The sequence below is a fragment of the Pistacia vera genome, unplaced genomic scaffold (assembly GCF_008641045.1).
Source record: "Pistacia vera cultivar Batoury unplaced genomic scaffold, PisVer_v2 Contig192, whole genome shotgun sequence".
In the NCBI taxonomy this organism is placed as follows: domain Eukaryota; kingdom Viridiplantae; phylum Streptophyta; class Magnoliopsida; order Sapindales; family Anacardiaceae; genus Pistacia; species Pistacia vera.
Genome location: NW_022195993.1, coordinates 1,392,416 through 1,397,778, shown reverse-complemented (window position 1 = coordinate 1,397,778; position 5,363 = coordinate 1,392,416). Strand labels below are relative to the sequence as shown.

Genomic DNA, 5,363 nt, shown 5'->3' with positions numbered 1-5,363 from the left:
CAATTGAATTGAGGTGAACTACCTCTTTTATTTTTATTGCCCTTCTCACAACCCCCAAACTATTCTTTTAGTTTATTCGTACAACTCTTCCCGTTCTTTGTGTTTGCATTAGGATCGAATTCTCCTAAGGTAAGACAGAGTGTTTAGGGTATAAGGATCAGACAATTTTTGGTTAGCCAAGAAAAATAAAGCAACAATGATTCATACGGCTCAAACAAGTGACTAGGGACATTTTCATTCCTGGGTCGGCTAGAAAGGCTCAAACGTTCCAAAAAGAATGCCTAAATCATCTTCTCAACCATGTCTAATCCTAGAATTTCGCCTCAAGCACTTCTCTACTAGGTTCTAGAGTCCACCAACATTATAAAACTTTACCTAAGTACATAAAATGAATCTAAGCATGCCGAAAAAATGAAAATGGTGGTTGAACCACTCAACAAACCTCAATCAAAATTCCGTCAATAAACCTAAACTTGAAGCAATGCTTAACATTTCTCAACAATAAAAACGCAACAATCCAATTCGTATCATTGATTTATACAATTCATCATCGGCAAAAACAATCAAACCAAAGTGAAATAAACAAAATAAAAAATTTTCTAATTTTCCTACCCCCAAACAAAAGATGACATTGTCCCCAATGTCCCATTATGCATAAATTAGGAATAGAAAAACAAAAAGAACAAAGGTACGAGATAGTTCCCTGATTAATCCGTGAAGTTTTGCTCCACAGTGCACACCTGATCTGTGACCTTTTCATCACCCAACATCTGTTAAAACAATAGAAACTGTGGTGCCCACTAGGTTAGAAAAATCCACTGACTAATGTGAAAGTATTACAACCTAATCTCGTCCTTGCACAAACTACAAATTAAAAGAAAATGAAATAACTAAAACAACTACCACAACCCAAAACAAAATATAAACTGAGTTTAACGTTTGAAATGAAAAACAAAATCAACTAAAAACCAATAAAAATAAAGAAAAACAGAACAGGTGTTTCGGTGCTCATTCTTTGCCTCCCTCGTCTTCCTCTTCTTCCTCTTCTTCGTCTTCCGATTCGGAGCCCATCCACTCATCTAAATCCCAGTCAGCCCATCGGAATCCTGAATTGTCAACGTTGAGCTTGTTGAAGCTACTCTTCTGCATATCATACATCATCTGGGTCTGCTCAGCCAACCAATCCTGACGTTTTTCCATACGTTTCATCATACCCATCATCTGATGTATCATCTCCTTCTGTGTAGCTGTGGAGCTGGAGGATGTGACAGGGCCTTGTGTAGTTCTCTGCCATTTTGTTCCTACTCTTGGTTGCTCAGCTTTCGAACGTTCAAGATGCTTCTGAAAATAATCTGAATCGAGGATGGGGGCAGCATGAATACGTTGCTCATCATCATCCACCTTGGCTCCAGCTCTAATGCACAACTGTAATGAGATGTGGGAAAGAGTAACTTGATCGCCCTGGTTTGGTGGCATGATGAATGTTGTTAAAGATAATTCGTCCCATATTTATACTCTTTCCTGTGGCAATAGCATAAAGCAATAATGCCTTCTCGTAAGTTACTGTGCTATAGTGCGTTTCCGGCATCAACCTCGCACTAACAAAATACTACCATAGTCGAGCCATCGGTGTCAAATAAGTTCCCTTAATGGTCTTCTTTTGTTTCTTCGACACTGCCCAAATTGTATCTGGTATTGCAATGACCGGAAGAATGATACTATCCTAAAATTGTGACACCCTAAACCTTGCGTACTCATCCTGATAAACCTAGGCAGGTTATAAAACTCATTGATCACATCTTCTGTAAACGGCACATCAACCCCTTTGACAAATGCGGTACCCTCTTCACAATCCGGGAGGTTGGCATAAAACTCCCTTACCAGCGGCTCTACAACTGGTTGTGTAGGAGCACTCATAAACAGTTCCCATTGTCTCCCTCGACTCCAATCCAAAGCTTGACTCGTGGTCAATCCGGACTCAGGAATAAAGCCCTTATCTCTTCTTTGGATAGCCCCTTGATACCGTTTTTGGGCCTCTTCATTCACAAAGCGGCTATCCACTTTCTTTCCTTTTCCCTTGCCCTTGTATGGAACCTTAACTTTGGGTGCCATTTTCTATAATTCAACTCACAGTGCAACCCAAAAATTCAAGCCTAGGTTCCCCTCAACAAACAATTCAAACCTGAAAAAGAAAATTGAAAACACTTCCAAAAATTGGCAATCAGACCCCTAAACTACGATTTCTCCAAATTCAACAAAACACTCCAAAACTCAAAACCCACACTCCTCAATATCACAATATGCACAATCAACCCTTCCTCAACAAAATCGAACTCACAATCACCTAAAAATTCGCAACTCAACCAAAAATCAATTTTTCAGATCTACAAATTAAAACTTGAAATTGTGCAAAAATGAGTTTAGGGAACTTGAGATCTTGCTAATACGGAGGATTATTCGCCACCAATTTACCTAGAATCAGCCCAGATTGGAAGCACCTGAAATTTTCGTGAAATTTTCGAAAAATTTGTTGTTGAAATGAGTTGTTTTGGTGTTTAGGAGGGTTAAGGAGTGAAAACTTTGGTTGGGAAAACACTTGGAAGGCAAAGGATTGAAATTGGAAATTTTTTCTCTCAAATGGATTTGAAAAGTCGCGTGAAAAATGAAAAACCAAAGTGAGTATTTATAGAAAACAGAGCTTCGCCGTGGCGAAGTTCTTCGTTCATAGAACCTCACCGCGGCGAAGAAAAATACTTCGCTGGGGTGAAACATTACCGTGGCTAATCGCCTCGGCGAAGAAAAAATCTTCGCCGTAGTGAAATTACCTTAGAGGAATTTCGTCCAACCTGCTTTGCCGGGGCGAAAACTTACAGTAGCTGCACCATATTTTCAGGTTACTTCTCCTCGGCGAAGAACAATCTTCATCACAGCGAAGTCTGGGACTTTTCAAAAATTATTTTTACGCAATGTGCTTCATTGCGGCGAAGAATACTTCTTTGCCCCGGCGAAGTCTGGAGCATTTTCTTTCCTTGTATTAGCTGAAAACTTCACTTGAAACACCCAAAAACACACAAATTAAAAAAAATCAACACATTCAAACACACTGAATTAAAAAATAGAAGAACAAAAATTAAAACACTTGGGTTGCCTCCCAAGAAGCGCTTGTTTATAGTCGGCAAGCTCACCTCTCTCAAATTTTCACGTCACTCTGGATTATCCAAGCACATCACATCCCGGGATATTCCCTTGTGCTCGAGCTTCTTTTGCTGATGATCTTTTTCACACAGTGGCCTTGTTGAGAGTTTCACCACCCATTTCCATCCCTTGGTCATTACTTTAGTGGTTCGACTCTTTTCACTGACTGCTTTCCGTTTTCTTGACTTTCCCTCACCCTTTTTGAACTGAGAGATCCGATCCTTGTGAAAACACAATCTCGACTGTGGCTTATCTCGGAATTTTGTGCAACCCCTTCTGTTATGGTCCTCACTCTCGAACTGATTCGGTTTGACAATGTAGCTCTTAATTTCCACCTTAGGATTGTTCAGTTGGAAGGTTTCAATCTTTGCCTGGTCCACCACATCGATTTTTAAACATGACTCTTTTTTAGGTGGAGCTCTCATTGATTCAAGGACATTAAATGTTATTTCTTCACCTTGCATCCTCATGATCAACTTCCCTTCTTAAACGTCGATTAAAGCTCTTCTGGTAGCCAGAAATGGTCATCCCAGGATAAGAGGAATCTCTTTGTCTTCTTCCATATCCAACACAAAGAAATCCGCAGGAAAAATAAACTTGTCCACCTTAATCAACACATCCTCCACAATGCCCCTCGGATGCTTTATTGATCGATCTGCAAGTTGCAAACATATGGTTGTTGGCTTCACTTCACCAATTCCTATTTTCCTGAAAACAGAAAAAGGCATAAGGTTAATGCTAGCACCTAGGTCACATAAAACTCGATCAAAGGTGATATCTCCTATAGTGCAAGGAATAGTAAAACTCCCTGGATCTTTGAGCTTCGGGGGTAACTTCTTCTGGAGAATAGCGCTGCACTCCTCCATAAGCATCACCATTTCCTCATCTTCTAACTTTCTCTTGTTTGATAAGATTTCCTTAAGAAATTTCGCTTAGCTCGACATATGTTGCAATGCATCTGCAAAAGGAATGTTAATATGCAGTTTCTTAAAAACATCAAGAAATTTAATAAACTGCTTATCCTGATTTTCTTTTCTGAGTCTTTGAGGAAAAGGTACGGGTGGTGTGTGATGCGCCAACTCCGGTGGTATCTCAGGGAATGGCAATTTCTCTTTCCTTTTCTTTTACCCCTCTTCCTGCTTCTGTTCATCTTTCCTTGGGCTAGGTGGTTTCTCTTCAACAATGATTTCTTCATCAACTTCCTCATCAGATTCTTCATTTTTCTTTTATGAAGTTTCCTCTTTCCTTGATTTTTCCACCTCTTCTAAAACTGTCCCACTTCTCAATGAAATTGCATTTACTTGCTCACGTGGGTTCGTCACCGTGTTGCTTGGTAGAGATCCCTACAGTCTCTCATTTAGCTTCTCGGCCAATTGGCCTATCTGTACCTCAAGATTCCGAATGGACACCCCTTGATTTCTGAAATTTGTCCTCGTCTCATTCATCAAACCCGTGGTCTCCTGCACGAATTTCCCAAACATGTCCTCCAACTTTGTCACTCTTGGATCTCCCGGTTGATTATTCATCCCTGGTTGGTTATTCGGCAAAGTTCTTTGGTTCCATTGATTATTTTGCTAGTTATGATTGCCCCAAGCCAGATTTGGATGATTTCTCCACCCTGGATTGTATGTGTTGGAATACGGGTTGTTTGGTTGCCTCTGATTTCTTGCCAAGTAGTTCACTTGCTCTGATGATGAAGATGATGAAGCAAATGTGTTCCCCACTTGACACTTGCTGCTCACATGGTTCCCTGCACAAAAATCACAAGTTAGTTGAGTTGTTTGAATAAAGTTTACCTGCATACTTCCCAACTGTTTCTGAAGTGCCGTGAGTTGGGCTGAGATGGCTGTGAAGGCATCAACTTCATGAAGACCCGTAGATTTTCTTGATATTGTTCTCTCATTTGGTGTTTGATAGTTGTTGCTTGCCAAAACCTCAAGCAACTCATAAGCCTCCTCTAGTGTCTTATTCTGCAAGGCTCCTCCTGATGTTGCATCCACCATGGTTTGCACGTTACCCATCAGTCCATTGTAGAAAGTTTGGACTTGAAGCCAAACTAGCAACCCATGGTGTGGACATTTCCTCATCAATTCCTTGTACCTCTCACAAGCCTCATACAATGACTCAGATTCATCTTGTAGAAATGATGTGATATCATTTCTCAGTTT

The 5,363-nt window shown here is 40.3% G+C and overlaps 1 non-coding gene across 1 annotated transcript; it reads left to right on the top strand.

Moving 5' to 3' along the window:
* The first annotated feature begins 5,256 nt into the window (after positions 1-5,256).
* Positions 5,257-5,363, top strand: LOC116127651. The gene has a single exon (XR_004127621.1). It is a non-coding gene; the product is annotated as a small nucleolar RNA R71 (small nucleolar RNA).